This window comes from Larus michahellis, chromosome 4 (assembly GCF_964199755.1).
Source record: "Larus michahellis chromosome 4, bLarMic1.1, whole genome shotgun sequence".
Lineage (NCBI taxonomy): Eukaryota > Metazoa > Chordata > Aves > Charadriiformes > Laridae > Larus > Larus michahellis.
The window spans coordinates 8,742,047-8,764,229 of record NC_133899.1 but is presented as its reverse complement, the minus strand read 5'-3'; the positions used below and the strand labels follow the sequence as shown (position 1 = coordinate 8,764,229).

General features: G+C 37.4%; 1 protein-coding gene across 1 annotated transcript in view; it reads left to right on the top strand.

Moving 5' to 3' along the window:
* Positions 1-850: 850 nt before the first annotated feature.
* CDH8 (cadherin 8) overlaps positions 851-22,183 on the top strand; it is a 210,036-nt gene continuing 188,703 nt past the window's right edge. The window contains exon 1 of the mRNA XM_074582880.1: positions 851-938. The gene's annotated coding sequence lies outside the window, so the exon portion shown is untranslated. The remainder of the gene's footprint in view (positions 939-22,183) is intronic.

Below are 22,183 nucleotides of genomic sequence, written 5' to 3'. Positions count from 1 at the left end.
AAAGACAGGGAGATGACTTACAGTTACTTTCACAGGCAAAACAGACTCAGGGATAACTCATCATATTACTAGTTAAACTAGATTTGGATGGTGAGAAACAGAGGCTAAACCAAAAACATATCCTACCCCACCCCTCCTTTTCCTAGGCTGTTTTGGTCCCTCACTCCCAGGTCCTCAGGTCCACACCAAGTATCACAGGAGGACAGAAAACAGGGGCTGCAGCCACTCCGTAACAGCTAGTGCTCACTGCTCCTTTCTCCTGCTCCAGCATGGGTCCTTTCACACACTGTGGTCCTTCAGGAGGAGCCTGCTCCCTCCTGGGCTCCCCAGAGGCCATAGTTCCTTCAGGTAACACCCACTTGCTCTGGGACAGGGCCTTCTACAGGCTGCAGCATAGATATCTACTCCAAAAATCGTTTCTACTGCTTGCAGGGAAATTTTGCACCATGCTAGTCCTCTCTATAGGGGAACTTCTGCTTCAGTATAGCAAGCCTCTCCCCCACAACCTTAGTGCTTACAAGGCTATTTCCTCACTACCTGAACACTCTTTCACCCTTCCTTAAATACATTTTCCCAGAGGCATCACTGGCTTTGCTAATTGGCTCAGCTGTGACAGGTTCATTAGGGAACCAGCTGTGTCCATCTGGGAGCAGCCCCACCCTCTGCTCCCAGAGCCCACCCTGCAGACCCCCGCACCCAGACCTTGCTGGTGACCTACTGCACGTGTGTGTTAACTGGTTATGCGTTGCAGCTGAAGCCAGGCTCACAGCTGGAGTAGATTAATGTAGCTGCACTCCAAACTATAAAGCTGTGCCAGGAGGGATTTGCAGAGGTTTTGTTGTTTTGAGGGGTAAAAGCAATGGTAGAGTGGAGGTCTTCAGCTTGAGGCAGGGTATGGGAGTGCATTGGATGGCCTTGCTGCTGCCCTCGGAGCATAGGTATGTTCACAGTTGTTCCTGTTTGCTTTTAAACTGCTGATGTGCTTGAGGTGTTTTCTCTGGAGAGGGTAGGGTGGTGTTATTTCTTCTAGAAATATTGGTGTTTTTGAAATATTTTTGGGAAGCTGGAAGTTCCTCTGGTACATCAAATCCAATTGTCTGGAGCTTAGAGGTTTTGGAGGTTGTAACGTAACCTTCCTTAAAGATGAAAAAAAACTGTCTTTCAGCCTTGTGTAATTGTAACAATTTCAACCTGTGTTGGTCTTTTCTGGTGTAAGTTTGATTAATTGTGAGAAGTAGGGTTTGTTTTATGAGTGATACTTTATAACTTTATAAATTCACATATTTCTAAACTCCAAAGTGCTTGAAAGCAATGTTGTATTGTGGGGTTTTATTAAATGATGTACCCTTAGTAATATTTTTCTATGAATGCTGGCTTCACCCTGATATCCGAAGGAAAGGCTAGTAGCTAGGTATCAGTAGTAATTAGACTGAGGTGTGGGAAGACTTCGTTATGGAATTTCTTACCCAAGGAATGGCATGGACACAACACGGGCTGCCATGTAACCCTATGGCTGAAGTGTATGCTCGTTTGCTTTCAGAAGAGAATATACTTTCTTGATAACTTGTTGGGACTAAAATTACCTTTATTTGATTCTTTCAGTTAGCTGGTTTTAACTTTGTGTAATAATGCTGTTTTCCATGAAACATTTGCCTTGCTGTTTCCCCCTTTACAAAATTTCTCATCGGTGTCCTTAATTGCCTCATGACATCACTGTATTATGTTGTGGACTTTCACACACTCCTATAGACAGCATGGCTTATAAAGCTTAATGAGAGTAAGTTCATTAAATTAATCCTACTAATTAACAAACTTGCTGCTTACTTCTCCGTTGTCTAATTTGTGACAGTCTTGGCAACTGGCTTCCACTGGAAGCAAGATTTGCATCCAAAAAGCCTACAGAAGTGAAAAGTAAATTAATCTTCATTAGAATTAGATTATTGAATTTAAAATCAATTGCTGATAACTATTGAATTAAAAAAGATTTTTCCCTTAGAAAAAGTAATCTGTAAGAGGAGAATTCACTCAAGTAGCTTTTCTTTCTCTACACCTATGTCTAAAATGTGTTTTGGATACAGTAAATTTTCTTGAGTCCTTCTGATTCTTCAGAGTATGCCTTTGGGCTCTACAGGGAAACTAAGTGGAGAGGGGGGCTAAATAGCTATGCTCTAAAAATCTAAACCCAAAGGCTTGATGCCTTCTGTTGGTGTCTTGATATTAATTTAGTATTTGTTTTCAGTATTAAATAAAAATGTCAGTAAGAATAAGATGGATCTGCTTTAGAAAGTCATGTAAAGAAGAGGTGCTGGCTCTGTTACACAAGCATGCTAATCTTAATAACAGAGACTGATTGGGAAGACTTTGAATGTGCTTCTATTTTTATTTTTATCCAATTGACTTTAGTGAAGTTACTTGATTTGTTTATATTCCTCTATCTGAAACTAGAGTTGGGACTGGTGAGGTTTTATTGTTGTGTTATTATTATTGCTAAAAGGTTTTATCCCTGAAATAAATGTCATTCTTTGTTAGAATTAACTATGCGCTGATACAGGAAAAAAACTTACAAGTCTCTTTTCTTTCTCTTGTTAAATTTAAAAAATTTTGTGCTATTTCAAGTATTGTATTTAGATTTCTGAAAGGGGTAAGGTTTTGCAATGAACAACTGTTCTAAGTTTTCATAGTTTTTATTTGAAGCAGTAAATAAAAGGTGAATACAGCACACTTTCCCCATGGCATGTATCTGCTCTGTGCATGTCAAGAGAACCGAAACCATCACACAACTTTAATCAGGTTTTTGTACTTGACCGTGGAGGCTGTAATTCAGAAAAGTATTTCCCATTAAGACATGGGTCCATGTAGACATCTGAGCTCAGCCTGGGGGTAAGGGGAATTCCAGTAGCTTCCTGGCAGTTGCTGCCTGAGGTGGACGTAGTGGTGTGGGGTTGGGAGTCTTGCTTCCTTTACCGTGGGATGGGGGAGCTGGTTGCTTCTAGAGGGCAATCTATAAACTGCCCTCTGGTAGCAGCCCCACAGCCAGCTACGGATGGCAGTAAATCTTGACTCTTATCACTTCTGGAGCCTAGATTAGACTTTTACCAGGTCTGTAGCTTTCTCCTAAAAGTAAATGCCTGAAAAACATGTGAAAGAATTGAGCATCACCATTTTCTTTCTTAAATTACAGCAATTTCATCTTTTATGTGATGCCATACTGTATGTAATGTTATATTGGTTAGGCTGCTTGCTGCTAAAGCAACATTCTTGCTGGTAAATTTTGATTCCTTACACTGAAGATATCTAAATGTAGGTTTTCTAACCTATAGACTTCATATGCAATCATCTGGGATACCCCAAACAGCTGTTTCTGAAAATGTGTGATTATGTAGCAATTAGAAGTTCATGGCAGAAGAAAGCAGTAAGGGAGTATGAGTGCGTTAGCCATGACTGCACTGTTGAAGGAGTTAATGATGTATAGGAGGCATAGGGTGCCCTTTCCAGGGCATCAGGCAGGATGAGCGGTTGTGATGATTGCAGCTTGTATGGACACATGGTACTTCAAAAAAAGTTTTTTAAAAATTACATTGTTAAATAGGATTCAGCTTAAAATAACTTTTCCAAAGTTTGGGTTTCTAAATGCAAGCTGTTTGACCAACAGCCTAGTTCCAAAATGAGAAAATTGCTTTAACTGCAGAATAAGCAAGGATAAGAAGATTTGTGTGTTTTATAGAATGGTAGAGAAGTTATGATGATATCTACAATTGCATATGTGAATTTATTTTTAATTTTGCTGATGGGTGACTGAGTAACTACTTCGAATGTCCTAGCATCCTTATAATTAGTTATTTTTATAGACATTTGTCCATGGAATAGACTTGTGGTGCTTTTACACAGGTGATATAGGCAAAAAATCTTCAGAAGAGATTGTATCTCCCTGGATTTTCAACAGCTTTATGGGTTCACAAATCAATGGTATGCATGTGAAGGGAAATAGTGGTTTCTTTTTATCCTGATTTAATTCAGCTTTCCCAAGGTGATTCTGCTAATGATCTCATTCAGACTAGGATGCTTGGTTCTACAGCAGGCTGTTTTTCTGTTTGAAGACCAACAGGAGGGAATGCCCTAAGGCAGAGAAAGACTGAAAGCATCATATAGCAGGCTAAAGAAACCAAGTTCTAGGAGGAAACATTTTTTTTTCTTGAGATCACTGAAAAGTGTATATATAATGCAACAAAAATATCTGAAATGCTTAACCACAGTGCCTCCTTTTACTCAAACAAAAGTCCATTGATAAAAAGGTTCCAGTTTCTGGAGCCCCGTGGCCTGATTTGCTCTTGCTGTCTGGAGCTGTTAGTCTGTAAGAACTCGGAATGTGGGGAAAACTGATTTATTATGAGATCTTATGCTTCCATCTCTTTTTTTATGAGTTTTGATTTCACTAGTTGAGAAGCATCATACCTTTCCAATTTCCTTGATTAGCTGCAGTTAGAAGGTTCTGAATGTGTATCTATTTGTAATCTTACATAATTGACTTCAGGCAAAATGTTTATTTTTAGTGTTTTGAGTAACTGAGATCAAAATTATTCTTCCATTGTTAGTGCTTATCCAGGTGCTTTATTTTAAAATAATGAAGTAGTTAAAAAAAAGAAAAACCTTTGCATATGAACAGGTACTGCATTTCTGATTTCCTGATTTTAAACAAGCCAGAGCAACACTGAAATTTAAAGAATTTGAAATCTGTGTTCAAATTTTGCAGTTAAGATTCACTGAGGTGGTTTTGAATCCGTTCCTAGGTGTAATGTGTAGATTAGAAAGAACTTTCAAATTTGCAATTTCTAAGATTCACAAAATTGTTCATTATTTTTTTTAAAGTAGTAAATGCTGAAGTAAAACAGGGAATAGAAATCATAAGGGTAAATGAGAAAGCAATGGTAGTGAAAGCATTTCAGACCCAACTTTATTTCAGTAGTAGAAATCTAATAAAAGGTTGTGTAAGACTTCCAAGTAACTTTTCAGAGTGAAGATACGTAATTTAAATGATCTGGATCTGCTTGGTGTAAATTATGGGTATGTACCAAAAGCTAGATCAGTCAAATATTTTTTTAATGCAAAGTGAGGAAACTGGTGAAGGGACAATAGAAAGCATAGTACTTAATGTTAGTTGGTGAAATATGTTACTATGTTTGGGGAGCAAGGAAAAGAGATACAAGAAATTAGAAAAAACTTAGAAAAATTGAGAAGTAGCTGCTCTGAGTAGTTGTATTTCTTTTCGAGAGGGTTGCTGTGGATTAAGATGTTAAGCGTTGTAAGTGAAGTCTGTGTAATCTTGTCCGTAGTGCTCTGCATGAACAACCTGGATTACCGTCAAGGGAATGAAGAACAATTAGCTATGCACAATGGGAATATAAATTGGTGTTGACAACAATACAGGCAGATAAAAGTATAAACTTGAGATATTTTTCATTAGAGTGCAAGAATGAATTTGCCAGTATAGGGGCATATGGAATCTTGTTGTCATCACTGTGCAGAAAGAAAAGAACTACCACAAGAGGCTAGTATGTAGGGAAGCAGAGCAACGTTCTGTCTGCTCTAAAAAATGAACCCCCTGGGTTTTCCTTTACCCTATTTTTTGTGAATATTATGTTTTCACAGAATAAACAACGATAATTGTTTATATGATACATATGATTTTTTATATATATACATGATAATTTTCTGTTAAATAGATGAGTGAAATTAACATCAGCCTTTCAATCTGGATGATCAGTTAAGACTAATTAAAATCATAGTCAGAATAAGTCATTCTATAAAAAATTCTGTAACCAATAACAATAAGGGGTTTTGTGAAATCATTCTTTTCTTGAGTGAAATGCGGGAGACTGTTTAAATCCCCTTCTTTCCACTTACAGATCATTGCTTACATCCCTTCATTGCTGTCCATGTTGTTTATCCTTGCACAAAGTTCATACTTCTTGTAAGTTCACACTTCTTGTAAGTTCATAAATAATATTCCAGCTCTCAGTTAAATGGCAGGTCTTGTAGTCTGGGGAATAAAAATTGAGGCTCCAGAATTACTTCAATTGTAATCATTTAGTCATAATTCTGAACAAGTTATTAAAAAAACAACCCCACGAAACAAACAAAACCCCCACCTCTTTTAATGAAATTCATTTACGAGCTATGAAGCAAAAAATATATGAACTGTATTTTCAAGATAAAAGGATTATTTACTGAAATAGAGCTTATTACCCTTAATCTAAAATAAGTATACGTTTAATAAACCTGCAATGCAACAGGTTCTTACCACGTGTTACAGAGAAAACTGAACAGAGCTAGGAGTTTTCTGAAGGCCGTGCTGAAGTATGGATTGGATATAACTATCAGTATTGATGTAAAAGCCTAAAACATCATCTTTTTTTTGTCAGTAACATAAAAATCACTTTGCTGAGGCAAAGAAAGAATGAGACTGTACAAGTAATAGTGTTTTCTCAGTAAATTGGCAGATAGTTCTTAGCTTTCCATTAGCAGAGTCATTTGTATCCTTGAAAGCTGCTTAAGATGTGAAGAAAAGTATTCAGAAAAGTCTGTTTTCTGTTACTTTTTTCCAAAAGCCCTTTGGCTTCTAGATTGATGTCTTTCTGTGAAATGAGTTACAGCTAATACACACAGCTTCTGTGTTGACCTAAGATAATTGTCCCTGTCATGCTTGATACTTCCTGCTACTATCAGCTGCAAGAAAACTTTCATGTAGAAGAAGTCATTCACTTCAGGCTAAGCTGAGCTGATTTACTGTATACTTCGTATAGACTAAGAGCATCCAGACAGACAGCTGTCGTAGTTGAGGTGATATGAAGTAGCTCCTGCATGTTCCTGAAGCACTTTCCAGTGCAGTATGATCTGGTGCTGTTTAAATCGCACAATCCACTGATCTTTGCATTTTTAAGTAATTTCTTTGATGGTCAAACAACAAGAAATCATGAAGGATGGGCGTTGATGGGACTTTGTATGTCTTGCAGTAAATTTCTGAGTAACAGCTTGGATGCTGTAGTGGTCAAGAAGGTGATAAGAAAAGAAACAGAGAAGCAATTAGCATCGCTGACCCTTTCATTTTGTGTGGAGATGTAGGGTTTGGAGTAATGCATGAAGATCTCATAGGCTTGCTTAGGAGATAAATTCCTGCATCTCAACTGCTGTCTCTTATATATTTAACCACTTTGCAAAGAGCACCTTTATACTATGTGTGTTTTTCAGTGTCATGAATCCGAAATCCTGACATTTTCTTTTATAGTGACAAAGTCACAAATATCTACTGGGAGTTCTGCTTCTCTCATGTTAATACTACAAAGCAAATTCCATCTTGTGCTTCTGAAAGTAACAGAAGCTGAAATTCTGTTCTTTGCATTGTTTCAAATTATCCTTACTCCTTTAAAAACAGGAAATGTTTATGAGGTCTTTCTAGCCTTGGTATGTTCCGTTGTCTCTTGAAACCTCAGATGCTCAGTTATTCCTAGAAAATGTAGTAATGTTGCAATATTTCCCAGCTGATCTGTCAAAAATATTTATTCTTGATGCAGTTTGTGTGCATGTGTGGACACTGAAACTATGATTTATCAATCAATGCCATTTTGTTTACCTAGTCTTGTCTTGGAATGTGTGTTAAGTGCAGTTGGTTTAGTCTTCTGTTACCCTGATTCCTGAAAGATTGGCATAAAACATGAAAGGCAAAATGGTGATGAAGGGAAAGTGACAAAAAGCCTGGATTTCTGCTGCTTTTTATAATCATTTTTTTTTCTGTGCTGGATTTCAGGTTAAGGCATGTTGTACTAGCCTTTCATCCCTTTTGAGTGTTAGAGTAAGATCACCTTTTTATGCTGTCATAAAGCATTTTTTAAAGGCAAATCTTTCAACATATTGAGAAAGGGGAAGAGAACAAAACAGTGCAAACTATTGTCAAAGTTGTAATGGATCTACCTGCCAGAACAAACCTGATGACAAAATTGAAGCAGTCAAGCAGACAACAAGGAACAGAGGAGACAGTGCAAAGCTGTCTCAGAAGTTGGTGGAGTTATTTTTAGTTTGGGGTGGTAGGGTAGAGAGGCCTTTGGTTTCCGATATGATTGTTCTGAAAAACTTCCATTCAGTGGAAAACGTTCCAGTAAGTTTTGTGCATATTGAATGGTTGCTTATAGAAATGTGGACAAAATGAACATGTGCTTTTTACATTTCTGTTGGTGAATGTTTTCAAGCTTTATGTTGGGAATTTTTTTATCATTATCTATTTAGGAGTGATTCAGTTCGTAGTTTGATTTCCACCCTCTTCCAGCAGACTAGTTTGTACAGGGTTTGAATCTCTAAACAACTTTCTGTAGACACTATGTGGGATACAGAGTAATTTACCCTGTGACTCTGACTGAGTCTTGACATAAGAATGTTCATGTGATATACTGATCTTTGTCTCTCACCTCAATACGGTACCCTTTTTTACCCCCCCCCCCCATCTTCATGTCTCTATCAAGTGTATATTTTTTGGCAAGGTGAAAAAGGTTCTATACTGCTAAAATGCACTTAGATTGCAGTATGTTCTTTTTTCCAGTAATGCTTTGTATGTATTTGTATTTTTATACGAAAAAAGGTGTATAGAGGAAGTATCTTTATTTCTTGCATTAAAGCATAGACAAACTTAAAAAGTGGAAAAGAAAATGAGACACATCCAAGTATTATGTTACTCCTCTCTCTTGTTGATTGAACTGGTATTTGCTTTGAGAGAAGACATTTCCCAGCAGAGTCCAATGCCTTTCTCAAAGTTTGAATTGAAGAAAATGAGTGGGTTTTTTGCCTTTGCCTTGTTACACGCAAATGTGATAGCTAATTTACTTAATTAGCGTATACTGTCCTTTGTAAAGAGCTTTGGGATCATATTTTTATGTTCATTTGAGATGTTAACGTTTCACAATATCAAAGATAAATTTCTTTTAAAAAAACCCAAAACAAAACAAAAAAAACAACAAACCAGCCCTGTAGGTGAGGTTAAGTAGACTTAATTAGTTCATGGTGACCTCTGGAATTGTTTGATGTAGATCTTGGCTTTTGGAGATATTCTTTTCAAAATCAGTGTTCACATACTTGAAAGCTTTGATCTTGAGTATTTAGTAGTGATACCATTATTTCAGAATAAACTTCATAAGGTGCTTTTATATAAACATCAATGAAAAGGATTAAATAGCAATGTGATATGTACACAGAATATATCAATTCTATGCTTTGAAACCAAGAAAATTGTGGCTATTTTAACTGATTATTAATTAATGACTACCTGTTGACTTACAGGAACAATAAAATTCGTCATCTGTGGAATTCAGTATAAATCTATGCATCGTGTAACACTGTGGTATGTTCACTAAAGAGTTACTGCTTCTGTAGTTTTTAGCCTGCTTATTTGTTTGAATGGTCTCTAGTTGGTCTCTTAGTACATAACCAATTTCTTCATCTCTTAATGCAGAAAGAAAGCACTAACAGTGATGCTGATGTGATACTTGGGGATAAATTGAAAGGGTAGTGCCAGCAACAGCTACTCTCTAATCCATGGGCGCTGTTTCCAGCCTTAAATATGACAATTTCTTTGTTCTAGATTGCATTTGTAGCAGGAGAGAATACTCCACCTCTGCCACGTAGTTTCCGTTCTCTGAAGAATGCATGTTAGCGTCTGAGAGTGGATGTGATTTATGCAACCAGCAGTTGGTTTCAGCTCCACAGAACAACTCTTTTAGAGTAAGTCAGATTATTTACGTGTTGTTGTGGTAGTATTGCTTGTGTCTGTGCCTGGTGACTTCAACTTCAATTTATGTCACTGCAGAAAGCATCTGGTTATTCTTTCAGTTCCCTGACAGTTCAGGTTTTTATTTCACACTCTGCTTGCACTGTTTTCACATTTCTGCCTGCTTTGGCTGACTGTTGTTATAAATCAATGTTTGGTCAATTTGTCTTCCATTCTATCTCAAGGCTCCCATAGATGCAAGTTGACAGTCCAAAATAGTTTCTTCATACTGACCAAAGTGGCTACTGCTTGCATGCAAAATGAATTAACTTCTTCAGAGAAAAGAATGAGTGGAGAAATTAAGCCTAAACTGTATTCATCAGATAAGTGGTACAGAAATTTCTTGCATTCTTTACAGTACTCGAGTTTCTACACAGTGCAGGGTGGTACTGAAGGTCTCTGGTAGTACTCACAGTGGAAACTGTCCCTGCAGTGATTCTGCCAGAAGAATGGTTGCTTTATTTATAAGCTTTGTATCAGGAAACAAAGTCATCTCAGTGCGTAAGAATGAAAAATATGCTGTTCAGAATGACCATTTCTTGGAGAATGCCTAGAGATGTGCAACTCTAATACTACGTGTGAAGTTGATGATCTGGATGTAGTGCAGATTTTTAGTAATGGTAAAGTGGTTTGTGGGTGAGTGGGTGATTTTTTTTTCTTACTTCAAGGCTTAAGGTTGCTAGAATGTGAGCCCTACAAACTCTTAAGAAATGAATGAAACAACTGAATGAAATTTGCAAACAAGTGAATTTCCTGACTTGCCAAAATATGAGCTCTAAGCAAAGCATGCCTATTTACTGACAGATAAAATAGATGCTTTCATCTGGAGTTTTGAGCCTCTGTCAGCTGTACAAATTCAGAAAGCTGTTTTTAAGTCTGCGTAGGAAAGAGGTAGGAAGAATTCACCACAGTTTTGATAGTCAAATTAAAAATTCATGGGAGTAAAACACTCTTCTGCCTGATCCAGTAGGAGACAAGGGAAATAAAAAAAAACATTAGGTGCAGAAGCCTCTGGTGCGTTATTTTGTTTCATTTTAAACGTAACTTGTCTGTTTTGTGATGATTTTATCACTTGCCTCTTGAATACAGTAATTCTCAGAGGAATAATCTTACCTCCTACGCTGCTGATGTAGGAATGTGCTGTATCTGATGATCAACAATAGTATACTCCAGAAAGGGCTTTAAGCTGGTAGTGTTTGGAGGAAACAGATCTTGTAATGGTAGCAAATCAATACTTTCTTTTTATATTTGAGAACATACATATTTGTGCTAGATTAAATGCAGCACTCCCTAGCTTTGTTTAGTTTGGTTACCTGCACAACTTCCAGAGATCATACCTGTATTTTTGTACCTGTCATTACGATCTCAAAAGTCTATTCGGAACAGATAGATAAAATATCAGGGTATTTTTTAACATTCATTTTTGTATGTTGGAAGTAGGCATGGTCTGGAAAATAATGCAGAACCAATGCTAAACCTTTGTTAATTTGGTTAATGCAGTTGGGATTAGCAAGAAAAGTTAAATATCCCTTACAGGAAGAATTTAGCTATTTCAGTGGGATACCTCATAGATGATTGCTTTAAGCAAGGACAACAAAGCAGGAATGCTATGTAACTCTAATTTGCAGCATAGTAACTCAATTAAAATGAGAAGAAAATAAAACTGTGTGGAAATGAAATGGTGTGATGAACAAGTGCAAATTATATCTCCAGTTTCATGCATTTCGATAATTGCAATTTCTTGACTACGTCTGTATACTTACAGCAGTGTGTCAGGCAATTTACAGAAGGAGAGAGAAAAGGTCAAATTCAGTAAAAGTCCAAGAGTGGTCTCGCATCAGTCCAACAACAATAAATCAAGTTCCCTAGAAGTTTGGGGCCGCTGACACACATACTAAAGTCTGCAGTCAAGAACTGCTCATTAGATCAGCAATATTTTGAGAACTGGGCACCTCGGTATGAGAGATGCAACACTCGGATACCCTGAGCAGGGAGCTGGAGAGGCAGGGATGCAGCAAGGAAGGAATGCTGAGCACGGAGGTGAGCAGACCACTTCTCAGATCCATTTTTAGGGCACCGTGGGCTGCAGGGAGGAGAGGTCACACAACACAGTGGTTAAAGGTCTTTTACTCTGTTCTGTTCTCCATTCCCAACAGTGTCAATATTTTCACAAAACAGTTCTAGGATCCTGGACTCGTATCTCCAGGTATTGCTTGTGCTGTCTAGGCAAACAGGAGGCTTTCAAACTTAAAATAAAAAACAACCACACCACCTTGCCCCCCAAAAACCAACAGTGGGGAAAGGGGATGCATGGCCATTTCCACTGCAAAATGGCATATGGGAAGGGGGGATGTGTGTTCTATGATGGCAGATTTTTCAACTGCTTAAGTTCTAACTATGTTCCACTTTAAATATTAATGCTCTCCATGCAAATAGCCTGATATGGCACTGTAGTTCCTAGGATGTAAATGGTAGCCTAAACGAATAGATTTCATAAAGTACTGGGAAATTGCTCTGCATTATGTTCAGAGCAATATTATGTAATGGCAACAGTACTTTAGAAGTCAGGGGTTTTCGTCTCAAGATGAAGAAATGTTAGGAAGTCTTTATTGTCTAAAATATTTAATGCTTGAGAATTCCATATGTACCGTCCTGGATCCTGTCACAAATATTGTCTCTAATCTAACATAGAAATGTTGCAACTTGAGCTATAGTAAACGAATAGTATTGTCTGAATTCTCCAAGTGGACTGGATTAAAAATGGTTAGATTCTGGCTTTGTCAGAAGTTCAGGAAAAGGAGGGCTTCTTACTAAGGTAGCTATCTAACTGTATAGTCCTTTTGAGATAAGGCATCAGTAACTTTCTCCTAATCTTAGTTGAGCTTAATCAAACACCTCACTTATCAGACTTAGCTGCTCTCAGGTAAAAGCCTCCTTATCTTACGTTCACAGGATTTCATAGGAAATTAGTTAACATCAAAAAGCACAGATTTTGAGCATGACAAAGTCACCTCTACTCTGCAGAATATAAGCAATCACACTGTTCACATCCATGAAAGTAGTTAAATCTGAAATCTTGAGATGTTCCAGTCACAATTGGTAAAATTTTCTGTATTAATACTGATTATGGCTGAGAGTTTTGTTCTTTGGAGCTTAATGTTTCTGAACAGAATAGCACCAGGTTACATGTGCATACCAGATCAAATTTTGCTTTCTTAGGAAAAAAAAAAACCTCTAAAGGACAGTGAAAAGAGACATAAATTTACATTGTTGAATGATTATTTTCATAACAATTCAATACACCAATGGGTGATACTAAAGGGCCTACCTGGCCAACACAAGCTATTTTGCTTGTTTCATGCATTTTCTCTCAATTTTTACTTATTGTACATGCCAGCCTATGAAGCAGAGGAGGGCTGCCTTTGTCTCTGATTCTGCTAATTTAGTTTAGAACAGTGTCAGGTTTCTTGTGAGTAAATACCCAGAGAAGATCCAGAGGAAGGATTTTGTTTGCTAAATGATAAAGGAGATATGAGAGGACAGATGTAATCCAGAAAGGGAATTGACTTGGCACTGATGTAAAGTAATAAGGATGATATGAAAGCTTAAGGAAAATGTTTCATTTTAAAGATAAAAAGCATTATGAAGATTTCAAAGACCTAGATTGCTACTGAACTGTATCTGGTGAGAGAGGAGTGTGAAATATTAAGCATTTGAAATGTTTTGTTCATATGGGAATTCATTTGAAATTGTTGTTGATTTTATTATGCAGTTCATGTTAATGGATATTTGACTGTAAGGTTGATTATTAATGAAGGACAAATGAAATCTATGCTTAATGTTATGCCATAGCATATCACCTTGAAACTTTAATTGTACAAATTCAGTAGGGCCAGACTTGATCAGTGTTTCAATTGAAAGCTATGAGAAGCATGAAGTAGTGCTGGTGACAGGCCCCAGGAGAGCTGAAAGGCAATTCATGCTACCTTCTGAGAGAGGGACTGAGCTGCTACAGCCTTTCATGGTCTTATATTATTTTAAGATGGAAAAAAAACAACTTTGGAAGGTTTGATTAAACACCAGTCAATAAACCTCTGTAGCACTTCCTATATCTAAACAGTTTCTTGCAGTCTTGATGGATTAAATATATTTTTTTAAATGCTTTGTGGATTTTAATTGTTTTGTTTCATCCCATGACCTTCAAGTACAAATTTGCTCCAGACTTAAAGGTCCCCTTGTGAAATGTTTTGCAATGATACAGAAATATTCATGGGAGTAGGCCAGGATTTTTTCGTGTCACATGTGGATGTTGAGGGTGGAGCTCTGATATTTTACTTGGTTTTTTCTGATAGAAAATATTGGTTTGTCAAAAGTCTTTCACTGAATACAAAATGTTAGTGCTAGGATGGATTTTTTCAGAACTGAAGAGAAGCTGCCTTCTTTATTCCCTTTCCACAATCCCAAAACTTGGACCTCAGGAGCTTTTGTCAGTAACCCAGCACTGGGTATTGCACCCTTGCTTTCACAGGCATTCATGCAAAATGGGACCCCAGGAGACTCTAGAATGGGAGCCTGGGCATGTCCATGATTGCAAGTGATGTAGACTGATGGAAGCAGAGCTGTAGAACAAAACAGTTGTTTTAGAGGACCTGTCATCCACCATATGTGCTTTTCTGTTTTGGTGGGGTTTTTTTTCCATTAGCTGTTGTCTGGCTCTAGGGAAGTAAATGCACATTTGCAGTTGGAATGCCACACTGCCACACTGTGGATATTTGGAAGATAGATCCTAAACAAGAAACTCATCTGTGGACCCCTAAAACCACAGTACAGAGCTTTGGTCCTTGTTAATCTCTTAGATGAGACAGATTTGTGTAAGGCTGATAGCTATGAAGAGTATTAAGATGACTGACTCCTGTTTTTCTTTCTTATTTCACTGAATCCAGCATTTTTCTTAGGGAGATTTTCATATTCTTGTGAGAAACTTGCTCTGAAGTAAGTGGAGGGGAATATCATGAGAACCAACATAAATTCAGTAGTCTGAAGTTTGTTCTTGTTTTAATTTATTTTGCTTTGGAAAAAATTTTCAATATCCAGTTGTTTTTCAGGCTTCAGGTTTAATCTCTATATTTAATATAATCTAATATTCATTAAATACTTCCTTTAGCTCATTGTTCAAAAACCTATCTGCCATTAGGGCCTCTAATGGATTCCCTTAGGGGATCCCTGTAGAACTGTTCTTCAGAAGCCCATTTCTGATCTCATCTGTCTATCACCTCAATGTGCTTGTGAAATTAAAAACCTGCACATAATCAAAAAAATAAGCTGGAATGGGAAAGACAGATCACTGTTTTAAAGCTGCTTCTTTAAGTATCTGTTGCCCAAGCCAGAGAGTAGTCAGCCCGTGCCTGTTAAGCAGCGCCTGGTTTGGGAACAAGGCCCATGCTGTCTCGAGGCCATGCTCTGGCACAGACATCGCCCTGTTCTACCTTGGCATGGTGTATCAGCCACGGGGACCGTGACCTCTGTCACTTGAGTGCAGATGTCCTTTGATCCAGGGCTGTGTCTTTGCCATATGAGGACATTCTGGTAGATCGCTAGTAGATGAGGCAGCCTGATCATGTCTGTTCCAAAATAAAACAAAAGGACCAAACTTTAGAAACATACCCTTTAGTGAGGGCACTTTAGAAACATAACCTTTAGTGAGGGCACCGTAACTAGTTTTCTGCCTTTTTTAATCTGGAAGCGTTTCTCTCCCATGTCCTAACTGCTGATTTATCTCATCAGCAAGAAAAGTAATACTCAAGCAATTAGCAATCTGTTTAAATGTCTGTGTCTCAAACCTGATTTCTTCAGCTGCGACTAGGAAGCAGTGGAAAGCAAGTGCAGATCATTGCATTGTTACAGTATTTAGTTCTGTCTTACAGGGCCTAGAGATGCTAATCACACAAATTTCAAATCTTTGGAATGCTGACGATTTGCAGATGCCTAAAGGCATAGAGAATAAAAGAAACATAGTCAGGGTTATGAAGTGGCTATAACAGAGATAGAAAATTAATTCTTATTCACTCCACTTAAGCATTAGAAGAGATTCTTTAATGGTGTCAGGTCTCAATATTTGTTATAGGAATTGAGGAGATCAATTTAAATGCTAAAATTCATTGGCAATTTAAATAAGATTTTTTTAATGAACAAATGAATGTTCCTTTGACAAGGGATTCTACTGGAACCTTTGGAATTGAGTCATGTGACCCTAGCAAGGGTTAAGCAACTTGAGTGTAATTAAGAACATAAAAGTCATCTCAAGTTACGATTACAGTTCAGTGTTTTAGCCAGTGTCATCTTTTTTCGATTCCTTGCAGCCAGCAGCACATGTGTGACTTGGCACTTTAACTGTATGCATTGTTCACATTATATCCCATTAATGAGGTCAGTGCACCTGAGGTAGAACGAGCTATTGCACAGCTTTTCCCCTCTCTGCTCCAGCATGTGTCATAACGAAGGCTCCACAGGTCATTGTGTTGGTATCTCTGGGCTTTCTTCTGCCAGATGGTTGGGTTGCAAGTGTGAGGTCTCAATCTCCTTCCTTTTTTATTTTTTGTCTTCCTTTGGTATATCTTTAATTCTAAAGAGTTTGTTAAATCTGAGTGCAGCATGTATAATTTTCTCATTAAATCAATGGACAAGGTCATTATATGTTAAAAGGAGGAAATAACTAGTTCACACATGTTATCTTCACAAAAATATGAGCTGAGCAATTCTGCGCTGACCTTTCAATACCATTCAAAATTAAATTCCATATGCACTCTGCTACTATATTCTGTTGTGATGCTGCTATGATGTTAGAATGGCTTTTAGATTAAAAATATAAACTGTAACTATTTCTTTGTAACTGTTCCATTGCATTTGCTTGTCACTAGTTTTTTTGTTTGTTTGCCTATATTTAACTTTTTAATTTAATGCACATATGTTTTCACTGTATTGATCATGGGAACATCAGGTAGCTTCTAATTGCAATAAAAACTGCTATGAACTTTGCGTATACTACTGTCTCCAGAAAGACAGGCCTTGATATGCTCAAGAGTAACAAGTGGAAGGACTTGCATTGTTAAATACTATAGAAAAGACATTCATATAGATTTGTAGTAATGAAATGAATTGGTCTGTCTCAGTGGCAGGAAGCAATTTGTGCAGGGTGTAATTCAGAACACAGAAGAATATTGCTACAAAGGTGATGGAAAGATACAGAACAGTAACAGATAAGCCCCTAGAGTATACATATTTACTAAAGGAATATGAGAGTGATTTGAGAATAAAGAAATGGAATAATAACACTCAGGGCTGCAGCATTCTCATCTGTGAATATGCTTAATTGTTTTATTGCAATGCTTTAAATGTGGCGCATGACAAATAGAAATGTATAAGATGCTTCCTTATTGGAGCTTCGCCTGAAGCCTTAAGATGGAGGCATTTATCTTTGCTAGTAGCAATGCTTTGTATGAGCTAATACTTCAGGAAAATGCATGGCTGCTATGCAAAGGAAGTCAGGTACTTTGAGGACAGCTTTGTCCTGCTCTCTTTTCAGAGCCTAGCACAGCTGGCTTTTAATATTTCCTGTGGTCTTGGAAAACAGCAGAGCATAGATAAATATTTGGGGGACGGTAGAGGAGGTGACTACTACTAAAAATTTTCTGTGCCTAAAAATGAAGCATTGAGGCCAGAGACTGTGCTGAGCAAGTGGATATTATTTTACTGATGTCTTGGTTTTGTCTTGGCTGAGACTTGATAGGATGATGACGAAATTAGAGCTGGTTAAGCAGGTGTTTCTTCTAAATGCAGATTGTCTTTGAAACTTTCAAACAAAAGATTTGTACAGGAGGAGAATGAAATTTTGCCAAGGTTGAGGACAAAATATTAAACAGCAATAGCAGGACCCTCAGCAGGTGAGGGTGCCTCTGAGATGTACGAGTGCCATATTCAGTCGGTTCTGCTCTAGACAAGGTTAATGTCCTGACCTTCCTATTTTATTAGTCCAGGATATCTCCATGTCTTTCTGGTTTTGACCAGAAACCTTTTCCAGTCTATTGCTGAAGCTGGCCTATTCTTAGCCTTTTGTCTATTGTGACTAAAAATAATTTAGTTGAGCTCGTCAAGAATTTGTCTGTTTCAAATATAGACAGATAGGGTGACTTGCCAAACTAGAAAGAGTACAATGGAATAGTTTCGGTTTGAAGTTGGGTTCATCCCTTTGCTTTTAAGATAAGAAATTCCTGAACTGAGAAGGCAGATACAACTTCCACTTTAAGAAAGGACACTAGGAAAGGTCAAAACAATTTAGAAGAGATTTGCCTCTTCAAATAAGGCAAGTAGTTATGTTGTTTTAAAAAAGGAAATGAAATCTTCATTGTGGAGGACTTATTCATGTAAAACAGATTAAAATATGCATTCATAATATGTAAATATAGAGTTAATTAACATGAAGCTTTTTTACGGTATAAGTGATTGTAACCTGCCAGTGTCCTCTGGGACGACTTTGAAACTGAAATGCTGCTTCTCTATAGTCCCAGTTAACAAAAATCAATAAACAGTAAACATAGAGCAGTCTGCTGCCAAGTGAGCAATGCCTGAATAGGACAGTTTAATTTTCAACAAATGAGCAGAATTCACAAGGAACAGATAGGCTCAGGAGTCCACAAAGCCTTGCACCCATTCCAGGACCAATTCCAGTAGGCAGCAGGAGGAGTAAAATTCAGAAAGAGGATTAAAATCTGTGTGTGTGGTCTGACTCCTGTCTGGTTTGCCTCAGACTTATTCAGTTACGCTTGTATGAAGTCAGTATGAAGAGGGTGTAAAAACACTGGGGCATTTATTTCCACTTTCAGTTTGATCTTCTCTTTGATCCTTGAAAGGTTCTGTCAAAGCAGGACAGTTGGAATCTGTCAGGAGGCCTGTTGGTAAAGGAGGTCGTGGTGTGTCAATTTAGCAAAAGTGACATCTTCCCTGCAAGTGATTCTGCTTGGAGTCTGCGAAAGGGGTAGGGAGGCGAGAGGCCAAATTCTTACTAGATCTAACCGTTGCCACAATTTTCTCTAAAACTGATGCTGTCAGGAATACTCAAGTCATAATAAAGAGCTAACATTATTTATACATAAAATTATACAAGTGGGTGTCTGACTTTTTTCCCCTTGAAGAGTTGGAGTAATTACTCTTAATTTAGTAACTAAATTATACCATGTAACATAGTCATTTAAGTGGCCGTGCTCTAAATTCTAGAATTTAGCCTTTTGAAGTTGCCTTATATGAAAACATATAACAAGGTATTTGACCATTTTTACATGAGGCCTGTTATGATTCTGTTCGTAATCTCTAATTTTCATTTTGTATATAATCCTTGAAGTATTCATCACTGCATTTTCAATTGCATTAATTGAAGTCGCAGATAGCTTCCATGTTTCTGGTGGCATGGAGTTTGGCTCAACTAAGTACAAAACTCTTAAAATGAAGTAGATTGAGGGTTTTGCACACTTGCTATGTTCAGCATTTGAAAGCAGTTTCTGCTGAAAGTCTGTCTACTTAAAATTCAAGCACTCTGCAACTAAGGAACTCCAAAAAGAGGTAATGAACCATAAATTATTGCCGTTAGATATTTAATACTCAATCAGTATGTGCTCTCTCATGCATATCCCACTGGTATTGCATTTATTCTGACAGTGTGGTACTGGTTCAATTACTTTGCTCATTTACAATAAAAGATTAATGAAAAGAGGTATATTTTAGTTCACAGAGATTAATTGCATCCCTTACTTTCCCTACTCTAGAAATATTCAACCCATAATCCTGATAGCTTTTTCGTCAACAAGTACATGGAAAATTAATAGACTTTCTTCTGCTGGAATCCTCAGTAGGCTTGCAGATACAAACATCCAGGGAAAAGCAGACTGAAAGTTGGCTTTCTGGTATGGAGGAATTAATTCACCTTCTCTCCCGTGCTCTTTTTCTTTCCTTCTGTCTTTAATCCACTCTGATGACACTTTGAATTAGGCAGAATAAAAACGCTTATGCAGTAAGAGCTTGAAACCAGCGCACTCCTTGTCTTATGTAGTCCAACTACTGTGTTGTGTATTTCCCTACTGAGATGTGGCCAAAGGCAGCTTAGTCATTGGGGGGTGGACAGACATTTCAAGCACTTTCTAGGGTGTTACTGTCTTATAAAAATTAATGGCCTTCATATTAGCAGAGTACTTCCTAAGATTACTAATAAAACTTTTTTTTAATCTTGCTATGAATGTAGTTGATACTTGTTTAAAATTGCAAAGGTTCTCATATATTTTAATACTGAATAACCTCTTGGGCCTTTTTGTTTGGAGTTTTTACTCCTCTGTATCAAGATGATGGGGAAAAATCAACAAAAAAAGCATTCACATGTGTGCTATTGACATGTAGGGAGAGAAAATGTTCTACTTTATTTTATAGGAGTACTATACATTAACAGGAAAAGGAATCTAAAAAAAAGGCAATGATTACAAAATCATGACAAAACTCACCAGTGGCAGTGGCTTATAAAAATACAAAGTTAAGAGGCGCTCATGCAAGCTGCAGAACATTAAGGCAGATCTTCAGCACTTCACATGTGTAGCCAGACTTTGGTTTAGCCTCTGATGCAGTAGCCAAGTTGTGATCTTACTGGAACGCAAGTGTAGTGGGGCAGATTTCACAAGGGGTTGCTTTGAGTTCAGCTAAAACAAGCATCCAGATGTTCAGAACTTACCACAAATTTCTAGACCTTTTTGAGCATGCAAAGCCAGAAGGGAAATCTGAAAATAATCTTTCATGCAGTGTTTTGGCAGTTTTGGTTCTGTTTGCTACAGGACACTAATAGAGGAAGAAGGAGACAACACTTCAATATTTTGGACCTTAAACATTTGTTGTAGGCGTAAAGAAATGTATGCTTTAAATATCTGTATCTAGTACAGGCACTGATTTTACTGAACTTGTTTGCCTCCCCATGGTCACATCGTAATGGCTCTTAGAAGTAGCTTTGAAAATGCTTCCTGGTTATCCTGCTCTAAATCTACTGTAAAATATGTAAGCGCTAGCTTAAAGTCCATATCCAGCTCAACCTCAAAATGCAGTTTTATGTATTATGATCCTTTTTAATCTGTATTATTTTCCATCTTATTAAGGCTCATTATTAATTCAGGGTGAGCATTGCTGACTTAGAGTGGAATGAAAGCTGAACTGGTTTATGACTGGATAGTACAATTTATGGGGCAGTTTAGACTAAGGTAAATGAAGAAGCATGACTTCAGGGAGTTGTAAGTCATCTGTGGCCATCACACAGCCAGACTTGTCTCCTGAGGGCTGAACAAAGACATGGATAAAATATTCAGACTTGGACTGTTGGTATCTTAAAAATGAGGGCTTTGCAGGTTTAATCCATCTGGAGTAAAGCCTGTGCCTCTTTCTTCAGGACTTTGCCTTGCTACCATTGGACAGTATAAGGGATTCTGAGTTCTTAGCTGGAAAAAGAGGGCATAAATCAAATAGATATGTACAAGTTCTGAAGAACTGAGGCTAGACAATATTGCTTAATGCACTATGCTCTGATTGTATGATGCTGTTGTTCATTTTCCTCATCTTACTAGGCATGGGGGATCTTTCTGGAAATGATTTCACTGGCGGGGGGGGGAAATGTTCTGTGACTGCTCTTCAGGATAAACTGGCTTTACTTCTTTGCTCGTTTTAATGAGAGCTGAATAGTTTGCTGGTAGCTACATCTGACTTAGAAAACTGTAGCAAAACACTGCTGCTGCATATAATTCTTTTCTGTGTGGAAATTGTATTTTAAATCTGAATAATCTAGCTTATTTCACTTCTATCTACGGCTACTATTTCTTTGAATGCTGGGTGATTCCATATTTAATTTCTGATCTTACCAGTGGATTTTTTTAATTTAATGATACAGTAATATACTTTAGAGCTGCCTGTAATTACTTGGAAGATATGACTTCTTTTTGTGTAAGTTATATGCCTGTAATTAAAAGAAGATCTAGCATATATATCTCCAGTTAATAATACTCATGATAATAGAAAACTTATGTAGATTTTAATAGGAAACAACTTCTTTATTTGCTTTTATTGAATCCTGTGTAAATTGACACAGAACTATTTCCCTTCCATTGCACAGTATGTCTTAAGGAGAAAATTTGATAGAAAGACAGTTTTAAATTCTGCATACTAGATCCTGATTTGAGCCCCTTTGCAGAATGCCATGCAGAGCTGTGCCCTGCCATTGGATTTCTCCATAGAAACGGGATGCAGCATCCTAAACCAGAAGCTATGTTTTTGCCCAAGTCAAAACTTGTAATGCTGAAGAAT